General features: G+C 41.2%; 1 protein-coding gene across 3 annotated transcripts in view; it reads left to right on the top strand.

Moving 5' to 3' along the window:
* Positions 1-21,331, top strand: part of Fhip1a (FHF complex subunit HOOK interacting protein 1A) — a 236,684-nt gene that overhangs the window by 66,336 nt on the left and 149,017 nt on the right. For 2 of the 3 annotated variants that reach the window (XM_052730251.1, XM_052730250.1), the window contains one exon: positions 10,407-10,527. The exons of the other annotated variant lie outside the window; for it this stretch is intronic. The gene's annotated coding sequence lies outside the window, so the exon portion shown is untranslated. The remainder of the gene's footprint in view (positions 1-10,406; positions 10,528-21,331) is intronic. 3 annotated transcript variants of the gene reach the window in all.

Raw genomic sequence — 21,331 nt, 5'->3', positions numbered from 1 at the left:
GGCAGGAAAGACTTCTGTGATGAGGTCACATGTGAACAGGAACACGAAGATGGATGGTGTGGGGACATCTGGGGACAGACAGTCAGGGAACAGCGTGTATGGCAGGTTCAGCTTACTCTCTGAGCCAAGAACAATCTTGGCATATGAGGAGGCCAGTGTGGCTGGAGTAGAGTGACCGTGGGGCAGAGCATGCAGGGTAGGAAGACCCAGTCTAGAGGGTCATTTAGAAAACTGAGTGAGGTAACAGTTTAAACATGTACTTTGTATACTTAGGAATAAAACACCATAGCAAGTGAGGTTTAAGAATGAAGAAAATGTAATCCTATAATTTTATTAACGATATTATCTTATTTATTATAAATAGAAAAACTGATTATTTTTACAGTTGAGGCATTTGATAAAATTCAGTATTTATTCTTGATTTTGTTAAAAAAAAACCCACCTGAAAACATAATAAGAAAATATGCCAGGAATGTAAGTTATGCTCATTTTAACCCCTAAAACTTTTCAGACTTATAAAGAAGTTTGAGAACATTGCTATTAAGTTCAGGACCATGTGAGGTTAATCCAGTGTCTTCACCATTTACCAGTAGTGTTTTGTAATCACAAGCCAATGCCTCTGGAGAAGAAAAGAAAAATCATAAAGGCATAAAAATCAGGATAGGATAAATAATTGCTGTTTGCAAAATAATGGGATATAAGATTCTAACAGAATCAAGTGAAAAACTAATTATAAATAAGAGCTTCTTAACTTCAGGAAAACCAATGGCTGATGACCAGTGCAGGAATTCCAGGGGCCCAGGATTAGGAGGCCACAGCTGCTTCCACAGAGGATCGGGGAGCGGTCTTAGGGGCCACAGTCATGACTGAGGCCTAGGGACTCATGGAGGTGAAGTCAAAGACAAGGAGTGGATCCCTGTCACCAAGCTGGGCCCGCCTGGTTTAGGACAGGAAGATCAATCCCTGAAGGAGATCTACCTGTTCTCCCTGTCTATCAAGGAATCTGAGATTATTGACTTTTTCCTGGGTACATCCTAAAGGATGAGGTTCTAAAGATCCTGCCAGTGCAGAGGCAGACTCGGGCTGGACCAGGTTCAGGGATTTTGTCACTATTGGGGACTGTAATGGTCATGTTAGTCTTGGTGTTAAGTGCTCCAAGGAGGTAGCTACTGTCATCTCAGGGTCAGTCACCTTGGCCAAGCTTTCCATTGTCCCTGTGCGGAGAGGCTACTGGGGGGACAAGATTGGCAAGCCCCACACTGTTCTTGCAAAGTGACAGGCCGCTGTGGCTCTGTGTTGGTCTCATCCCTGCTCCTAGAGGCACTGGCATCATCTCTGATCCTGTGCCCAAGAAGCTGCTGCTGGCTGGCTGGTGTGGATGACTGCTACACATCAGCCACTCTGGGCAACTTTGCCAAGGCCACCTTTGATGCTGTCTCCAAGAATTCACTGACCATCTTGTGAAAACCCACACCAGAGTCTCTGTTCAGAGGACCCAGGCTGCAGCTGTGGCCACCACATAAGGGTTTTTATATAAGAAAAATCAAGTGAATTAAGTCTGAAAAAAAAAAAAAAAGAATAAGGCAGTAAAAGTACCCTGCTGGCAAATGATGTGTGAACACTCCTAGCTTCCAAATATACTGACAATAGCCAGTTAGAAGATTGAAGAAGTAAAGAGCATTAAAAAGAGTAAAATGCTCAAGAATAAACTCAAGGGGACCAGTGAGATGGCCCCCCAGGTTAAGGCGCCTGCCATGGAAACCTGGGTTCAATATCTGGAACCCACATAAGGGTGGAGGGAGAGAACTGACTCCACAAAGTTGTCTTCTGACCTCCACATATATGTTGTGGCATGTGGAGCCATATAGACATGCACACACACATTAAAAATTAAAGAATAAACTTAGCCGGGCGGTGGTGGCGCACGCCTTTAATCCCAGCACTCGGGAGGCAGAGCCAGGCGGATCTCTGTGAGTTCGAGGCCAGCCTGGTCTCCAAAGCGAGTTCCAGGAAAGGCGCAAAGCTACACAGAGAAACCCTGTCTCGAAAAAAAACAAAAACAAAAACAAAAACAAAAAAAAATTAAAGAATAAACTTAAGCAATATGTATGCTGTATATGAAGGCATTAGTAATGTACCTGAGAGTTACACAGAGCTATGAAAAGTTAGAAGGGTTGTCATATTCTTGAATATGAAGATGTCAGTTTTCCTTAAAAAGCTGTGTGTTTTGTGCCAGTTTAGTAAAAAACAGCCAGAAAGTTTCCTTGGATGGCAGCTGATTCCATGTTCACTTGGGAATATAAGCACAAGTAGCTAGAATAATCTGAGAGATCAAAATCTAGCTTTAAGGTTATAATAACAGAAACATTGATATACACATGCTTTATTTGTAAAGCATAGGATAAAAAGTGGTATTGCAAATTTGTGGGAGAATGATGTTCTAGAGAATATATGGTAGTAGGATAATCAGGCTATTGTCTGGGGGAAAGGTACTGTTTGGAGCAGTAACCTCACATGTTAAGCCCAAATCAATCTAACTAGGTTAGAGAAGAAGATTAGGAAATTACTTTATAATCTTAGAGTATATATGACCTTTCCCTAAAACTGAGACATGTAAGTGGTTTGTAACTTTGATTATTTATAAAAACCCACTACAACAAACCCTGAACCAGTTCTGCATCAGTCAGGAGTAAGAAAACTGGAGATAATATTTGCCTTTCATTTCTTATCTGAAGGAGCCGGTTTTTATAATAAAGAGCTCCTACAGGTATATAAGAAAAATACAAAAGTCTGGTGGAGAAATGGACAGAAGACACAAAAGTAGTCCACAGGGAGGGACACAACAGTGCTTTTACACACACGGAGAGCTGAGTAACTACTCATTCTAGAAGATGTGCGTGTCACCATTTTATGGAGGAACTGCTCATTGTAGTTAGATGAGCAGCCATTTAAGTTTTATAATCTTTGCAGAGAGAGTACAAGTGCAAACCAGTAGCATCTCTTCAGTGGCAGTTTGCAAATTTTACAATATGAAAAGAGCCATATTCCTTAGACCAGGGGTTTCCATTTTAGAAATTCATTCTTGATACAAATTGTCCTAGATATGCCTACGTTAATATATTCTGTCAAAATCATTCACACATATACATATTACATGCATGAGAAAATGATTTATATAAGAAAATACTCATTGTAGTAATGTTGACAGAAGCTAAAGATTGGAAACAGCTCAAGTGTTCAACTGTGGGATATCTAGTAAGTTTGTTGTGTTACAGATGGACATTAGAAAGCTCATAATCATAAAATACCACTGAACATCTTTAGGTAGTAACTTGTAAGCATTGCCAATACATATTGTTTGGTAAAAATGTGAGGTATGTGTATAGTATTTTTATTTGTATAAAAGTATAGATACAAGGTTTGTTTGTTGGAGACAAGGTCTCACTATGAGCCAGGCTAACCACAAAGCTGGGTTAAGGTGTGTGCCATCATTCCTAGACCCAGCCAAGATGTTTTGTTTCCATAAGGCCAGTGACAGCTTCTGGGGAGAATGATTGCTAGCTGAATACAGTCCTGTTCTTGGTAGGGAAAAAAGATGGTTAGTTTTCATTTTAACTCACAAGTTGAAGAGGAAGACTGTTTGACTGTAAATGCTACCTAATGCGAGTCACACTCAGGTTATTCATCCGGGAACACACTTCCTGAAGTGTGTCTCCTGGTGCATGACAGTACTAGTTCTGCAGATGAGAGCCGCCCCAAAGCATTGAGACACTGGGTTGAACAAAACTAAGCTGTTTTTCTGTACTGTTCAGGAAGCATAGAACACAGAACACAGCATTTTCAAAACTCATTTGATCATAGAACTATAAACAACTTAAAAGAAAATTGAACTTGTATGTGTGGGTATATGTCTATGCACTATGTGCCTACCTGCTGCTCAAGGAGGCCAAAAGAGGGCATCAGATCCCGGGAACTGGAGTTACAGACAGTTGTGAGTGGCCATGTGGGTGCTGGGAATGGAACCCAGGTCCTCTGGAAGAGCATCCAGTGCTCTTAACTGCAGAGCCATCTCTCCAGCCCTAAACAGTAACTTTAAAAAAGGAACATAGTTGCTGTAACATTGGAAATATTACTTTAATATTTGAATTTTGCCTTGTTTGATTTTATTTTATTTTTTTAATAAATCAGTATGCTTGTACTGGTTAGGCTTTTTTGTAAATTTGACACAAACTGGGGTCATCTAGGAAGAGGGAACTCCAACTGAGAAAATGCTCCTATCAGACTGGCTAGTATATAAAATTGTTGGGGCATTTTCTTGGTTAATGACTGATGTGAGAGGGCCCACCCACTGTAGGTGGTGCCACCCCTGGACAAGGTGGTCATGGGTGTTAAAGAAAAGCAAGCTGAATGAGCAGTAGTGTTTCTCTGTAGTGTCTGCTGCAGTTCCTGCCTTACCTGAGTTCCTGCCCTGGCTTCCTTCATTGATAGACTGTGATGGGGACATGTAAGTCAAACAAACTCTTTCTTTCCCAAGTTGCTTTGGTCATGATTTTTTTTTTTTTTTGCACATCAATAGAAAGCAAACTAGGACAATGCTTTTTATTGTAATAAATCATCGATGGAATATAAACTATTTTAAATGAATAAATGGTGCACAGAGCTCTATCTACTCTGTAGAAACATTTTATAAGTAACCTATAAATCAGTGCTCTTGATTCATTTATAAGATGCTGTGGTCTTTCCTTTTTCTCACATGGACTATCCTTCAGCTTACTAGTTGATTGTGTAAGCGAGACTTCCTCAGAGTCATATCATTTGCACTAACAGGATATCTTGTGGAGCTAGAGCTACAGGTGATTGTGAGCTGCCCAGTGTGGGTGCTGGGAACAAGACTAGGTCAAATTACACTAAGATTCCTTGGTTGCAAAAGAGAATTCTGTATTATTAATAGGATGTTTCAGGGATTGATTGAATGGAGTGGAAGACTGAAGCTCCATTCAATTAAGCTTTTTTGAAAGCATTAAAACGGGTTGCTGGCTGTGGGAGGAGTGACAGAAAATCAATCCTGGCCTTGCTTAGGAGGTAGTATCAGTATGGGAGGTCAAAGGTCCTAACCTCTCTTCGTCATTACCCATCCATTTACATTTTAATGTTTGAACAAGCCCCATAGCCGCCCAGTCTTATCAAGTGTAAATTCAGGGATTGGATTTTGGAGACCACTATGGACTCATCTATTTAAGACTTGAGGGTATTATTAGGATGTTGAATGGAGTCAGTGAAGATTGTGTGTTTATGTAGGTTTCCACGTGTGAATATCATCTATCACCTGCCCCAGTGCAGACATTCTGGAGAAAGAAATTATTCAATAATTAGTTCATAGTCAGCTTCAGATAATGAGAACTTGTTGAATTTTTGACAGTTTTCTCTGTATTGGTTGGTTTCTGAATCACCCTTTGGGAAAGTAGCACAGCCATATCTGAATGGAATGGCAGAAGTCATAAAGCCAGCACAGCTGCTTGACGAAGATCCAGCAAAGCTGAGCCACATGATGGCCACCATGCCACCTTTGGTTTTCATCCCTACCTGTTACATACTTGGGGCACTTTCAATATTTGTACAATTTGGGGATATTTGATTGATGGAAATTTTCTTATGAATCATTTATGCCTTCTACCATGAATGCTGCTTCTAAGATTCCCAGGAAAGTCCTGAACATACTATTCCCTCTGCTTTTAGGGATATATCCTTATCTACTTGAAGTTCTTCTTTACACATTGGAGGTTATGACACACATATAGAAGCCAGAGGTCTCTTCTTGAGCCTATGAGACATTCTTGAAACATCTGTCCCTGTACTTACTCAGGAATAAGATAATCAAAACAAAGTAAACTTAAAAGGGACAACAAGATTCAGTGGGCTAGAGGGGTTGGCCACAGTTCAGAGTATAAACCTCTTTCTACTATACACTCAGACAATTACATGGCACACAACTCTGCCCTTCACAGAGACATATTGATGAGCAAAGTATGGAGAGGAAAGATGATAAAAGTATGAGGTGTCAGGACCTCCCTTTCTTAGAAAGTTAACACATGCAGAGCCACTGTGGTGTCATATGACCAAGGAACAACAAAATGCCAGGATTAGACATATAAACAAATTCTATAAAGATATAAACATTGTGTTATGCCAGAATTTGAAAAATAACTGCAGCAGCTTTGGCCTGAGGATTTTTCTTGGGCACTCTGACCACTAAGAGTTAATAATACACTGCTTGGGACATGACAAAATGCCCGGGGTGGCTTGAAGATTTTTGTTTTGGTCTAGTGTCCTTGAAGCAACCAAAGCTACCAGCCTGAGAACAGGCTGTCATATGCCTCTAGATTCTTAAAAATTGGATTATGGGGTTAATGAGTAAAAACGATAGCTCTGTTTATTCATGATGTCAAAATTTGAGGGAAAATGATTGGAAATGATAATTCTCTTCTGTCATAGTTTATTAATGTTGTCTAAAAGATGAGCAAAAGGAAGTAAAACACATGTCCAAAACCAAAAATGATATAATTTATGTTTTAGAACATCATGAATTATCCTTTCTTGCTAAATTTTGTATAAATAAAGTAGCATTCTGGCTGCTAGTCAGGCTGCAAGATTCTCCTGACCACCATGGCTTGGCTCACTTCATTCCCCCACCGACTCCTTATATTCTCTGTTGGGCCCTGTCCCACTGGGGATGACTCCCGTATGCTTCTTCTCTGTCCATCTCTACTAAAATGAAACTAAGAAGTGTCCCATGTCTGATTCCTCTGTTGCCACTCTTGCATCCACCCATCTTCAGACCCTGCCCTCATCCGGAGCTGGGCTCCGGCAGGAAAGCACATGTTTATGTCACAGATCTATTGTGGCAGTGCTACAGATGAACCTATGCCTCCTGAGTAAATACCTGCCCACTTGTTCCTCTTATCCTGGGGAAATGCATGATGTGGGTTAGCCAGCACCGGTGTTCACTTGATGATTTTCCTGTCTCTTTGTGAAATCCTGCCTATCAGCAGAGTCCTAAACGGCACAGCTGAGGTCTCAATTCATGGGATTTACGCCATCTGGAAATGAGCTTTAAATTTTGTTCCTGTGTTGAAATTAGGGGTGTGACATAGCTATTACAAGGGACGCTGTGAGCCTGAATTTGATTTTGTTATGTGGAGGTAGGATGCTTTGTTAGAAGGAAAGTGCTTGCCCGGGGAGAGATGGGAGTGTGACTGAACTGCTAACTGCCCTCTTTCTCCCTTTTAAGCAGGAGACATATTTTGTTTTTAAATGAGATGACAAGCGAGAGAATTATCAAGACTCAGTGAAATTTAAGAATCTCCTTTCAATTTTCTCAAGTTCCATTTAACCTTGCCTCTGATATCATTCTGTACATTACTGTCAAAAGACCAGCTGCCTTTGAAGTCGGGAAGCCCTGCTGCTGGCAGAGTCATGATGGTAAAATATAAGCAGGTTTGCGGTAGAGTCCTTGCTGATACACGGTGATGCCTTATTATGTGCGTAAAAGCACGTGTGTGGCTGAGTACCTAAAGACCCAGAGTGTGTGGGGCGGATATATGATAATGGACACTGAGAGGGAGAACTCATCTCATGAATTAGGGATGCCCTTTCATAATTCATGAGTTGCAGGCTGAGGAAAGACATGAAATCACCTGAAAAGCATCTGGAAGCAATCTGTAATTTTTAAGAGGCAGCCAAAGAGCCTGTATCTCTCCAGTACATGATGATAAAATTGTTTGTGTGGGATTATGGAGGGAGTTACTTGATACTAGCAAAACTTTTCACTGTTAAATGGCCCGAGATTGGATTATGAGGATACTTAGTAAGCGACTGATTGATTAAAGTGAAGAAGGTGGGTTAGGATTGTTTTCTTTGCATGTGAAACATCTTTTTACTCCAGTCTTCACACAGGAGTGCTGCTGGTGTTTACCAGAGTGTGTCTAGTTTTGAAGATTAAAGTCATGTTAATCCCCTTTCCTTTTGTTATAACAAAAGATACTACATTTTAAACTTTGAAGTTATCTGCATATAGGTCATACACACAATCTCTTCAAGTAAGTTCTAGGAAGTTGTCTTTTACATTGGATTATTGCAGAAAAATTATGATATTAATGAGTGGTTTCCCATCTGGGTCTTGGAAAATCCTTAGTATACAGAACTATGGAAAGGATGCATTTGTTCTCTGACTTGACTTCTTAACTTAACCTGTCTAGAGATGGGAAGTATTATACCCAATACTAAGAAAGATGTACTTCCTCCCGCTGCCTTGTTCATGAGTAGCTGTGGTCATATGTAATTATAGTCAAATTCCCATCTTGAGCTGCCTGCCTGCTTGCTTTGTTTGCCTTTTTTCCTCCCTCCCTCCCTCCCTTCCTTCCTTCCTTCCTCCCTCCCTCCCTCCCTTCCTTCCTCCCTCCCTCCCTCCCTCCCTCCCTCCCTCCCTCCCTCCCTCCCTTCCTTCCTTTTCTCCCATCCATCTTGTGTAGCCCAGGCTGACTTCCCATTCCTGCCTCAGCCTCACTACTGCTGGAATTAAAGGTGTGTCCTATCAGGACTGACACTTCTTTTTTCTCTATTGTATGAATGCCATTTACTCATCTTATTATAAACTCAAAAGACTTAATAATAGTGGACAGAACTATGTGAACTAAATTATTGTACTAACAAATTTTGTTGACTGTTTGTTACTGGGTATTTAAATGTTTTCCATTATTAAAATTTCAGTACTTTGTTTTCTTAAAGAATTTTTTCCTTGCATATTTTCTCCAGCTTTTCGTCCATTGTGATGTTGAATAATAGTTTGTGATTTTTGCCTCGTATTTACACTAACTTTTACCTTTCATACCTCTAAGCATTTGGGCGTAGTCATTTTAGATATTCTTTTTTCTATCTGTATACCTCCAGCTTATTCTGTTATGCAGTAGGGATGGTCATGTGTCTGTGTTGTAAAACTCATCTTTTTGTTAGGCCTGATGATAGGAAATATGTGTCTAAGAATGAAGTAGACTTTGGCCAGGGGAGGGCAACAAATAAGCTTTTAATTTTTCTTCTATCCATAGGCACTAGGGGACATTTTTTATTAGGGTTGCTTCCATGAGAGTGGTTATGTCATGCCTAGGAGATAGCATTTCATAGCATGTCTCTACATCCTCAGGCTCTTACAGTCTCTTTGCATCCTCTTCCAAGATGTTCGTGAGTCTCAGATGGGGGTGATAGAGATGTCTCATTTAGGGTGAAGCACTCAACACTCATTCTCACCTGTTTTGCCTGTTATGAGTCTCTGCATTAACCATTGACCACCCACAAAAATAAGCTGCTCTGACCTCCGGTTGTAATGGTTGGGGATATTGTAATGGTTAATCTTATTATCAACTTGGCCTAGAACCACCTGAGAGAGATGCCTCTGGGCTTGCCTGTGGGGATTGTTTTGACCGGGCTAATTGAAATGGAAGACTCACCCATGGTGGGTGGCATCATTCCTTGGGCGGGTGTGTGTGTGTGTGTGTGTGTGTGTGTGTGTGTGTGTGTGTGTTCTAGACTCTGTGAAGAGAGTGAGCTGAGCACACGTAATCATTGCTTTCTGCTTCTCAACTGTGGATGCAGTGTGACCAGTTGGCCCCTTGATACTTCTCTGTGACTTCCTCGCCATGATGGACTGTGTCCTGGAACTCTGAGCCAAAATAAACCCTTTCTCCTTTAGGTTGCGTTTGTCAGTGTATTTCATCATAGCAACAAGGAAAGTAAGAAAGACAGGTATTAACATAAATATTTGAAGACCGTTTGACAACATGTCCGTTTAGTAAAACAGCAGTAGTATGTTCCCCTACTAAGCCTATTACCTCCCTAGCTGTGGGCTTTTGACTGGGTTTATAGTATCAGGCATGATCTTCCTACTATTGAGTGGGTCTCTAAGCCAATTAGAAAGCAGTCGGTTAACCTCAGAACCATTACACCACTATTGTACTAGTGGGCACATCTTATTGGCAGGTCAATATTGTAGTACATAGGATCTACCACTGGGTAGGACTATTGATGACATTTTAACTCAGTGGTCTATATGCATAGAATCTTCCAGCTCTATGAAAGGTAGCCAGCAGGGAGGAGGAAGCTTGCCACTCAGTTCCAGCTTAATTTTCCCATGCCCCACAATCAAAGTGTCCGGTGTCTTCAGTAATAGGGTCTTATCACCTAGTTCAGGTGGGCTACCAAGAATAATGATGATGCTTCTGAGCCTTCCCCATATTTCTTATGATAAAGACAGATGTGATCTGAGGATAATTTACCCAGTACACAAATGGGAGAAATGTAGATTGGAATTTATAATTTATTAGTGTTGGTGAGGCATTATTCATTCTTTTCTATAGATTTTGAGTCTCTGGGGGTTTCCCGACAGAGCCAAATGTTAGAGAAGTCCTTCGCATTCCTCTGCAAGGTGAAGTGAACGAATACAACTCGAGAGTGTGTGATGAAGAAAGGCATTCACAGGTAATGTCCTTCTCACTGTTAGTTTGTGTCAGTCGGGAGTCACCTGGGAAGAGGGAACCTTAGTTGAGGAATTGCTTTAATAAAACCAGACTGGCCTGGGGGGGCATTTTCTTGATTAATGATTGATGTGAAAGGGCCCCGCCCACTGTAGGTGGTCCCATCCCTCATAGGCAGTCCTCCATTGTATAAAATAAGCAAGCCATGGGGCAGAGCAGTAAGCATTGCTTTTCTGTGGTTTCTGCCTCTTGGTTCCTTCCCTCAGTTGATGGATTATAAGCTGTAAGATGAGGTAAAACCTTTCCTCCCCAAGTGGCTTTTTGGTCATAGTTTTTAGCATAACAACAGACAGCAAACTAGGATTTTTATGTATTACTATTGGTATGTATCCAATAATGTTTAATAAACCATTTTTAAAACCAAGTCTACTTAAAGATCTGTATATCTAGGTGAACATTATCTTGTTCAAAGCAGTTTTGGAGAATTTATGCTCACTTTTCTACTCAAAGCATTTATAAAACATTCCTTTGGGAATTGCATCCCGGACTCTCATGGCATTGGTTTAAGCATCCTGTTTTCTGTAGGGGCATCTGTCAGCACTGTGACTTTGTATTTGAAAAGCAAGGTAAATGCCTGAGGGTAGGATGGTAAGTAGAAACACCACGATTTTGGCCAAAATCAAAAAGAAGTAATATGAGGCAACTAGTTTCCTTTTTGTTGTCTCTGTGTGTAGTTGAATCCTAAGAAGAAAGTGTGTATCTAAACAATGATAGTATTGTTAAAATAAGTGATTAGACTTTGTAGTTTACAGAGAAACAGTATTTATTTGGCTTATAAATATTGTTGTTCCTTCTTATTAAGATCAATCAATCTGTCATGATTCTAGAAATGTTCCTGTATTAATCAGGTTAAATAAAGTGATATCTAAACTCTCTTACGCTGCATACCTCTCAGGCTTTTTAATTTGCCTCTTATAAATGACTCCCTGCAGATGTTTTGGAATGTTTCTCAAAGTGTTATTAGAGTGCTTGTTAAAATACCCATTAAAAGTTTCAAATTACAGGGCTGGGGTGCGGTGGAGAACATGCTTAGCATGAATGAGGCCCTGGTTCAATCCTTCACACACTCACAATTCAGATTACTAGCTTCCTGTCACATCAGTGTGAGATGGTGGGACAGGTCTGGGAATCTGCATTTTATGAGTGCTACCAAAGATTGCTACCTCTTGAAGAATAAAACCAAACTTCTGTTCAATATTTGTATGTATGTATGCATGTATATATATGTGTGTGTGTGAGTATATATATATATACATATATATGCATATATGTATATATATATGTCTCCAGACATATATATACCCACACACATTTGTTTTATAGTTATTTACTTGATTTTTTGTTTTGAATGCAGTAATTTATTATACTCTTTTGACAAAGAATTGTATAAGATCTTATAAGTAGCTTATAAGATCAAATTGAAGATATAATTGGATAAAATTGAATAAAACACTTGGATTTTATAGCTACATTTGAAAGGGATATGCTTTTCCTTGGATGTAAATGGGTAAGTCTAGTTTTCCTCATCTTGATGCCACACACTAAGTTGTATTAACATCTGCTTTTCAAATGTCTCAGGAGATCTAGGGCAAAGACTAACAGGGTGCCTGTGGAGGCCCTGGAATCATGCTGAGCTACACTGAGCATCCATCCAGTGCAGCCTTTCTCTGTAAGCATCATGCTGAAGATTGTGCTGTGCTTATGCTTTGGAAAGACAAAATGCTTTCTTTCTGTTGCCCTGAGATCTCATGAATGCTTCAAACCCTCCAAATGAAAGGAAATATTAACATGAAATGAAGCAGCTGCTTTGATAGGAAGCTGTTTTCATTATACTCCTGTAATTCTAGGTTCCATTATCCTCTGATGTTTTAGGAAGCATTAGTTCCCAGGGCCTAAGTGGAGTTAGTATTGTGAGGGTAGAGAATGGCCACTAAGGAATCCTGCCAAAGATCTGTAGCCATCTCTAACTGTTCACCTGTCTAGAAGTTGTTTGGCCTGTTCTTGCCTCTTAGCTTCAGTAGGCAGAGTTTGTTGAAAGAATGATTCTTAACAGTGATTTTTTTTTAACAGTCACACCCTAAATATTGTACTTTTAGAAATGAAGTTTTCTTCCCCCCAAGGGCAGGAGGACCTTGGGAAGGGCAAAGAGAATATGAGAGCAATTATTATACCAAATATCCGTATATACGGCTAAAATGTGAGTGGGGATACCCAGAAATCAGAGGGAAGGGCTGTGTGTAGGAGTGGGAGTGACTTGGGTAACGAAGGGCGCTCCCGTTCAGATGTCTCACTGCCTTGGGAAGAAAAGATAGCGGATACTGAAGGAGCGCAGCAGGAGCCACAAGTGGTAATGGATTTGAAAGTGGACTCTCAAGCTCCTGAGGCAGTAACGGCGTAGAGCGCATGTGATCGTCGTCCTGAGGAGATGCTGTTGGCAGAATCCACCTGCTATGAATTTTGGATGTTCTCAGAACAGTAGGACAAATAGCAAGCAGACAGAGGCAATTACAGCTACTCCGAGCTGTCGAGAGAGAATTATGTGTGTGAATATACTATTTCAGGGTTAAGAGCTGGCTACATAAGACAGCGGTGGTTATAGCCGCCTTAGAATGCAGCCTTGGTAATGGAATGCTGGGAACGTGAGTCACGCAGAGTGGCGTGGTGATGAAAATTCCTCTGTGGCTTCTCAGGCTCTGTGTGGAACCAGTGGGAGGCTATTTTAAAAGATGGTTTTGAATAAAAATCTGCCCTCGGGAGTTGTTTGGGACTAGGTTTTCTAATAGCACCAAAGGGTCTGCCTGAATGAGTTATGGTTGGGTAGTCAGATAGCCACATAAATACTCAGTCTTAAGTTTTAAAATTTTTATTTGTATATACCTTCTCATAATCCGATAGGTTTGAATCTATATCCACTTTCTTTCGTGTATGTAGCTTTGTTGTTTACCCACGTTTATCTCTTCACATAGCTCATGACTTTCATAATTTCATTCCTTGTAGTTCAGTTTGTTTCCAGCATTTTCCATCTCTTCTAATAGACTTGAATGGCTGAGGATATTTCTGTTTGATCACATGTCCTGTTTGCTTTTCTGGTTTTTGTTTGTTTCGAGACAGGATTTTACTCATTAGCTCAGGGTAGCCTTGAACTCATGGAAGTTCTCTTGCTTAAGCCTCCCACATACTGGGATTACAGGTGTGAGCCACCATTCTGGGTTCTTGTTTTATTTTCGGCACAGTTTTTGAAATCCTTCATCGTTTTTGTTTAAGTGCTGGGGTCACACTCAGAAAATGACTCTCACATCTCCAGCAGCTCCACGACAGGAGTTCTCTCAAGGTGGGCTTCAGGGGAGCCCTGTCATCCTTACCTGGGAACTTGTTAAAAAGGCACATTCGGGTTAAATCAGAAACCCCTAGGGCAGAAGCCAGAAGTTTGTGTTTAACAAGCTGTCCTGTTAATTCCAGGGCCAGTTGTAGCCTGACAACTACTCCGGACATAGTTGATGGTTATATGCTATTGTTGAAGTCACACACTTGGTCCCCTGAGCAGGCAGATTAGGTGTTCTTAACCTTTCTGAACTCATTTGCAAACTTAACCAAATCACCTCCAAAAACAAAACACCAAAACCAGCAAACAAAACAAAAACCAGGACTTCCTCTCACACAGCCGCAAGGATCAATAACCTCTGACCTCATGCTCAGCCAGTGGTTTGGTTGGTTTCAGATGACCCAGTTATCTGCAGTTCAGTCACCTCTCCAAAATAGTTCTCATAGCTGTGGTCTAGAGGAGATAGTTATCTACCCTTCTCCTCCAGCTCTACAGCCAATGTGATTTAAATGGCTTCTTTGGGGTTGGTAACTGAAACCTGGAGGCCAGAACTTTATTTGCAAACTGCAGTTTGGATTATTTTTCACAAAAGCCAAATGTGTTCTGATTTCTTCCCTCGAAAAGTCTAATTTTTTTTTCTTATCTTTCTACCCAGCTTACTCTGTTTTTCTCTGAAACTTATCCTCTGTGGTAAGGCAGTTCACTACAAAAAGAACTTTTTAACTCTTGTAGACTTAGAGGTTTCCTAAGCAGTTGTTGTAGGTACTTCATGCAAATAGTCAGTTGAAACAGTGGTTCAGGGAATGCCACTCCTCACCGCCCCAGCTTGTGGAGAAGTCTCCACAATAGTTCCTTAGGAGGGATGCTTTCTTCATCTCAGGATTATTCACCTTCTAGTCGTTTAGTTTTAAAGGACATCCTCATGAGGACTGATGCTGCCATGTCTTTCTCTTGACTCTTTGCATGTTACATGTCAGTCCTTACCCTCTGTCCATCCCATGACTAGAGGGGTTTTCCAAGCTGTTTTCTTTTCTGTAATTTTTTTTCCCTGCACTGTGGTTGGAATCCGTACAAGCTAAGAAGGTATCCACCACTGAACTACACTCCCAACCCCCAGGTCTTGTCTTTTCTCCACATTTCACCTACAGGAACCAACGCGTTCTTCCACAGTGCCGGTTTCTTTGTGTCTGCCGGGTCCTCCCTCAGATGCCACCTTAGCACTAGTCTTTATCAAGGTGCGTCCCATTCCCACAACCCTGTCCTCCCATTCCCACAACCCTGTCCTCCCATTCCCACAACCCTGTTCTCCCTGACCGCATTGTTAGCTGCCTGCTAGGTGTTCTGGTCTTAGTGCACATCCAAAACTGAAGCCATTCATTCTCCCTCGAATCTGTGCCCCTTTTAGTTTCCCGATCTCAACAAGGGGCATCACCATCTATCATCCAAATGTTCTAACACTTTCTTGGCATTTCTCATGTTACAGCCAGTGTTCGGGAGCTTCTGGGTAATTCTTCCAGAAGTCCAGAGATGGATTCTGTTATTTTTGCCATTTTTCTACAGGGGGAGAAACCAAAGCACGTATGGTCAGGTTGTTTTCCTGTGGCCACAAAACCATTAGCAGAGACAGAATTCAGGCCGGACTGTCTCTATGCAGAACACCTGGTCCTCACTGCTGTGTTTTCCGACTTTCCTTTCTCAGGGGCTGTCCTAGTTAGGGTTACTATTGCTGTGATGAAACACCATGAGCAGAAGCAAGCTGGGGAGGAAAGGGTTTATTTGACTCATACTTTCACATCATAGTCCATCGCTGAAGGAAGTCAGGACAGGAACTCAAACCTGGAGGCAGGAGCTGATGCAGGGCCCTGAAGGAGAGCTGCTTACTGGCTTGCTCCTTGTGGTTTGCTCAGACTGCTCACCCTCGCACTCTCTCTCTCTCTTTTTTTTTTTTTTGTTTTTCGAAACGGGGTTTCTCTGTGTAGCTTTGCACCTTTCCTGGAACTTGCTTTGGAGACCAGGTTGGCCTCAAACTCACAGAGATCCGCCTGCCTCTGCCTCCCGAGTGCTGGGATTAAAGGCATGTGCCACCACCACCCGGCTCTTTCTCTCTCTCTTCCTTCCTCCCTCCCTCCCTCCCTCCCTCCCTCCCTCCTTCCCTCCTTCCCTCCCTCCTTCCTTCCTTCTTTTCTTTTTTACTTTTTTTTTGTTTTTAGGCAGGGTTTCTCTGTGTAGCCCTGCCTGTCCTGGAACTAGCTCTGTACACCAGGCTGGCCTTGAACTCAGAGATCCACCTGCCTCTGCTTCCTGAGTGCTGGGATTAAAGGCGTGTGCCACCACTACCCAGCCAACCTGCTCTCTTACACAACCCTGACCACCAGGCGGGGTGGCCGCACCTGTATTGGACTGGGTCCTCCCCCATCAGTCATTAAGTATAAAAATACCCTATAGGCTTGTCTGCAGTCCAGTCTTATGGAGGCGTTTTTCTCAGTTGAAATTCTCTCCTCCCAGATGACTACAGCTTGTGTCAAGTTGACATAAAACTAGCCAGCACAGGTGACAAGGCCAGAAATACAGGATTATTCTTTACCCTTCTCAGTCCTGCTTGTCTGGTTGAGCCTTTTGACTTCATATTTCTTAAAATGTGTTCCCCATCTCTGCATTCCATTGTAAGGTTTCTAGATTGGGTCTCTATTATCTCTCTCTTTACCACTATAATTAATGGCTCTTCCCATTCATACCCCACCCTCTTTTTTTGAACTAACCAGAATGTTATTCTTCCTAGTGTTAAATGTGATCTGAACACCTTTTTTTTTTTTTTTTAAACCAGCCCAGTTCTTGTATATCAGTTACCCATCAGGTAGTCCCCTTCTAGAGTCTATTTCATTGTTTCGAAAGCCCTACCAATTCTGGGGACCAGTATGCTTCAGACAGTTGAGAACCACACTATAAGGCAGAGAGCTGCAAGAGAGTCAGTCATACCTGACCTTTGAGGAGTAGAAACTTAGGGAGAAATGATGGGTTTTGATTAGTCTTTGCCTACTTTGGTCCTCAATTTCTTCTTCTTTTGGTGAAATCATAATAAAGAAATTCTAGCTGAGGGAACATAGTCTATACTTTTTGTGGATCGCCAGAAGAAAGATGCTCCATTCCACTCTACTGCCATGCTGTGGCCAGCCTCTGTAGTTGACTTTGCCTTCCTGAAGTACATCACCCTCCCTTACCTCCCTCTGAGCCTTTGCATGTATACTTCTGTTCAGTGGATGCTCCTCTTCCAGGAGCCTGCTAAGCACCACTGCCTCATTGTTCAGGTTCCAAATTAAATTTCCCATCACCTGGAAAGCCTTCTCAGATCCCATTGACTTCTTTACATTTGGGTGAACCATTTTTCTGATGTGCTGCCAGAGGACCCCGTTCTTTGCCCATTCCTATGACTTGTTAAACTTTGTTTTAATTGTCTAGTTGTCTCTTTTGGACTTGGTGCTAGGTCTTATTTATTTCTGTGTTTCTGTCACCCAGTACAGATGCTCAATAGGTATCGATTGTATGAAAGCGTTGGTATTTAAATGAGCTAAATAATGACTGCCACTTACATATGCTTTTATCTTACTAAACCACCTAGCAGATGATGTGTCAGGGTAGGATGAGGTTCACCTTTAAGTAACCATCAGAATCAATGACCAAACAAATTAAGGGACTATTTTTCTTCTAAGTAAATAAATACAGACCCAGACTCTCCATGGAGTTGAGTGCTTCTTTGACTGTCAGGCTCCACTGCCTCCAGCTCTCTGCTTTCCTGTGCTCCGGGTGCGATTCTTGTCCTCATACTGTGTTCTGGAGATGGAGCAGAACGCTGGCTGGCTGTAGGCCCTCCTTCTAATAATGATGGGAAAGGCCCAAACGCCAGCACTTGCCAGCCTGCTGTCTGCCTGCTCGCACCCTCTCTCGGGACATTCCTCAAAGGCCTTTCAGGAGACCTGTCATGGTATCACTTGTAGCTGCCAGAGGAGGCCGGAGATTGAGATTTTGCCTGACCCTTTGCTGCTTGTGATTGATTGGTGTTGTGTTAATAGGGCTGAAAAGAATAGACGGTAACCAGCTGTCTTTGTAACGCAGGTTGATATGATTTCCTCTTAAGTGATCCTAGGCAGCGTTAGTGAGTAATTGGTAGAGCTAACTTCCTCCCCTTTCCCCCTCCCTCTTCCACCTACTCCCTCCCTTCTTCCCTTTCCTCCCCGTTCCCTCTGGTTTACCCACTCTCCCTCCTTTGTTCCTTCTTCCCTTTCTTTGGAATGCAGGGGATTGAGCAGGGCCTTTTTCATGCTAGGCAAACATTCTCCCATGAGCCACACCCCTTTCCTCTTTCAGTGCCTGCACACTATGTGTAAGGATCGCCTTCGGTAATTGGTATATCTATCACCTTAGACATTGTAATGGCGATTCTTGGTTGTCAACTTGACTACATCTGGAATTAACTAAAACCCAAGTGGCTTTGTACACCTGTGAAGTCATTTGAAGTGGAAGACCCACTTTTAATCTGGATCTTTGGAGGTGGTTAGATACACCTTTAATCCAGGTGTTTTGATGTTTGAAGATCCATCTTTAGTCTGGGCCACACCTGTTGTCAGCTTATATAAAAGGCACTGAAGAAGGAAGCTTGCTTTCTTTGCCTGCTCACTCTCCCTCTTGCTGGCAAGTCCATTCCTTTGCTAGCATTAGAGCCTACTTCTGTGGGATTCTGTCAGATACTGAAGACCAGCTGAGACATCCAGCCTCATGGACTGAACAACTACTGTATTCTCAGACCTTTCTTTGGTAGACAGCCACTGTTGGACTAGCTGGACTACAGCCTGTAAGCCATTCTATTTTTAAAATTATTCTTAGATTTGTTTTTACTATTTTATACATATGAGTGTTTTGCCTACTGTGCTACATATATAATTATGTGTGTTATCCTACTGTGCTACATATAGAACACAAGTTCTTCCTCCTATCCAGCTGCCCATGTTCCTCCTTTTTCCACCTCTTCCTTCATACCCTTCTCAGACTCTGGTAAATAATATTCTTTTCTCTACTTCTCTGAGGTCACCTTTTAGTTTTGTTCTTTAACTACTTTATTTAAAATTAAGTATTTAACTGTTTTATAGGCACTTACAAAATCTAAATGATCACTTTTTATCAATGTTTTTTTTTCTAGTGTTTTTTTCACTTGTTGATTTCATCATATACCTTCTCAAGGTTTTGTTGAAATGTTCCCTAGACCACAATGATAGAAGGGTATTGATCGAACTGGTAGAAGATTTGGCAATAGATATTAAGAAAGAAATGATCTATAGTCTCCCATTCATTCTTTATCTACAAAACCATCATGAAAAGTCAGAAATCCAAACAAAATTATAGTCATTTTTTGAAGAGGATTTCTAGTAGTCACAAACTGGAGGAAACTAACAGTTCAATAATAGAAGGGCTGTATAAATGAGGGATATTTATGGAGGAGAAACATTGTGAAAGTTGGGTTATCTTTTGTTGGGGGTACCACTTAATGGCTTAGAATAATGCTCAGGATATGGTATTGATTGGAATATCCAAGAATCAAGATGGAGTACATATACACACATATGTTTATGTTCCTAATTTTAAAACTGGTGCAGTTATTAGAAAGCACACTAAAGACTGCAAAGAATTATTGTAATCTTAACCTGAAAAGAAATATGAAATCTTAAAAGCAGTTAGTCTTTGTAGTGTTGAGTGATTTTTATTGTTATATACTTTCTCTGCTTTTTCTGCTGTGGCTATTGTTAAATCATTTTAAAATTAATTCAGTTAAAATGTTTACTGTTTTAGTGATCAGCTGATGCTTTATGTTTTTATGTGAAAGGTTTTGTCTGTTTGTTTTTAAGACAAAGCTGGCTTGTTACTCAGGCTAGTGAAGAGCTCATTATCTAGTTCAGGATTACAGTGTTCATCTTGCCTCAGCCTAATACTAGGGATTGCAGGTAGGAGCTCTTAGCTGGGTGCACACAGTTTTAATCCTAGCACTTGGGAGGCAGAGGCAAGTGGAACTCTGTGAGTTTGAGACCCGTTTGCTCTTCATAGATGTAGGCTAGCCAGGCCTACACGGTGATATATGTTCTCTCTCGTACACACATACACAGAGAGAGAGGCTTGAATTCCTGGGCTTAAGTATTTTTGTCTTCCTGCCTCATCTTCCAAGGTAGCTGGCACTATAGACATGAGCCTTTGTATTGGAATTTTGATGTTGGTATTTTAATGAAAGAAGAGTACATACATGGCAGAGAAAGTCTATATGGCTTATTATTTATATATTAGGCATTTCCCCCCTGCCTTTTTAAAGAGACCTTTTCTCTTAGTAATTTGGATGTCACATTGTAGAACCCAGTAACTTGAAATTAAAAAAAAAATGTCTGGGACCTTTTTTACTTTGTTGTTGAGGTATTTCCTGAAGCTATTGGACATAAACGCACTGTGAAGTTTAAAATTTCACATTCAGTAGTGGTGTCTTGTGTACCCTTTACCAGGCTTACCATGTCATAATTTCTAGGGTAATCGTATTAATATATGAATATATAATTGCCTTAGAGGCAAAGCTGAGGGATTGTGGTATGTGGTGAGTTTCATGTGAGTCTGTGAAAGAAGATACGGTGTTCCAGTGACCTACTTCATACAGTCTGTTGCCAGGAATAGATACATTTTACAGATAGATTATAGAACGTGAGATAAGGAAAGAGAGTATGAAAATTCTAAATATAACCCCAAATCCTGTCAGTTAGTAACAAACCAGATTTCATGCCAACAAGATTTATCTGGGAATTTAGGAGCTAGAAATAAGAATGCAAAGTTTGGGATATATCCAGGGGAAAAGGGAAGATTTGTGGGAACATTTTAGAGTCCTTTCCCACAGGCTGCTTGAGAAAGGGACACTATTGTGTTGAATTATTGCCCAGGAGCCAAATCCAGCCAGCCACCTATTTTATTTTTCAATGACATAGCGACTGAGCAGAATAAGGCATGGAAAATGTAAACTGCAGAAATAGGTGTTTCCTTGCCTGTCTCTTTCTGGAGAAAGTCTGTCAACCCCTATCTAAAGCAGTCTTCCATGGGGGATTGTGCACCTAGAGGATATTTGGCAATGTGTTCAGATGTTTTTCGTTGTCATAATGTGTATGAGTGTGTGTGTGTGTGTGTGTGTGTGTGTGTGTGTGTGTGTGTGTCTACATGTGTGATAGTGAAAGGGGCCATTGTACCATGAACAAAATGATGCCCCCCCCCACACACACAGCAAAGAATTATTTGTTCTAAAATGTTGAACTTTGACGGAACTTTATGCTCCCTGAGCCCCTTTTTTTGACTCATCTTAGTGGCTGATCTCTCTTACCTTGGCTTTAGCCCAGCCAAGTTCTAGCAAGAATCT

Source organism: Peromyscus californicus, unplaced genomic scaffold, assembly GCF_007827085.1.
Source record: "Peromyscus californicus insignis strain IS unplaced genomic scaffold, ASM782708v3 Scaffold_9__1_contigs__length_137607984, whole genome shotgun sequence".
In the NCBI taxonomy this organism is placed as follows: Eukaryota; Metazoa; Chordata; class Mammalia; order Rodentia; family Cricetidae; genus Peromyscus; species Peromyscus californicus.
The sequence above is the reverse complement of the archived record's forward strand: the minus strand, read 5'-3'. Positions and strand labels throughout refer to the sequence as shown.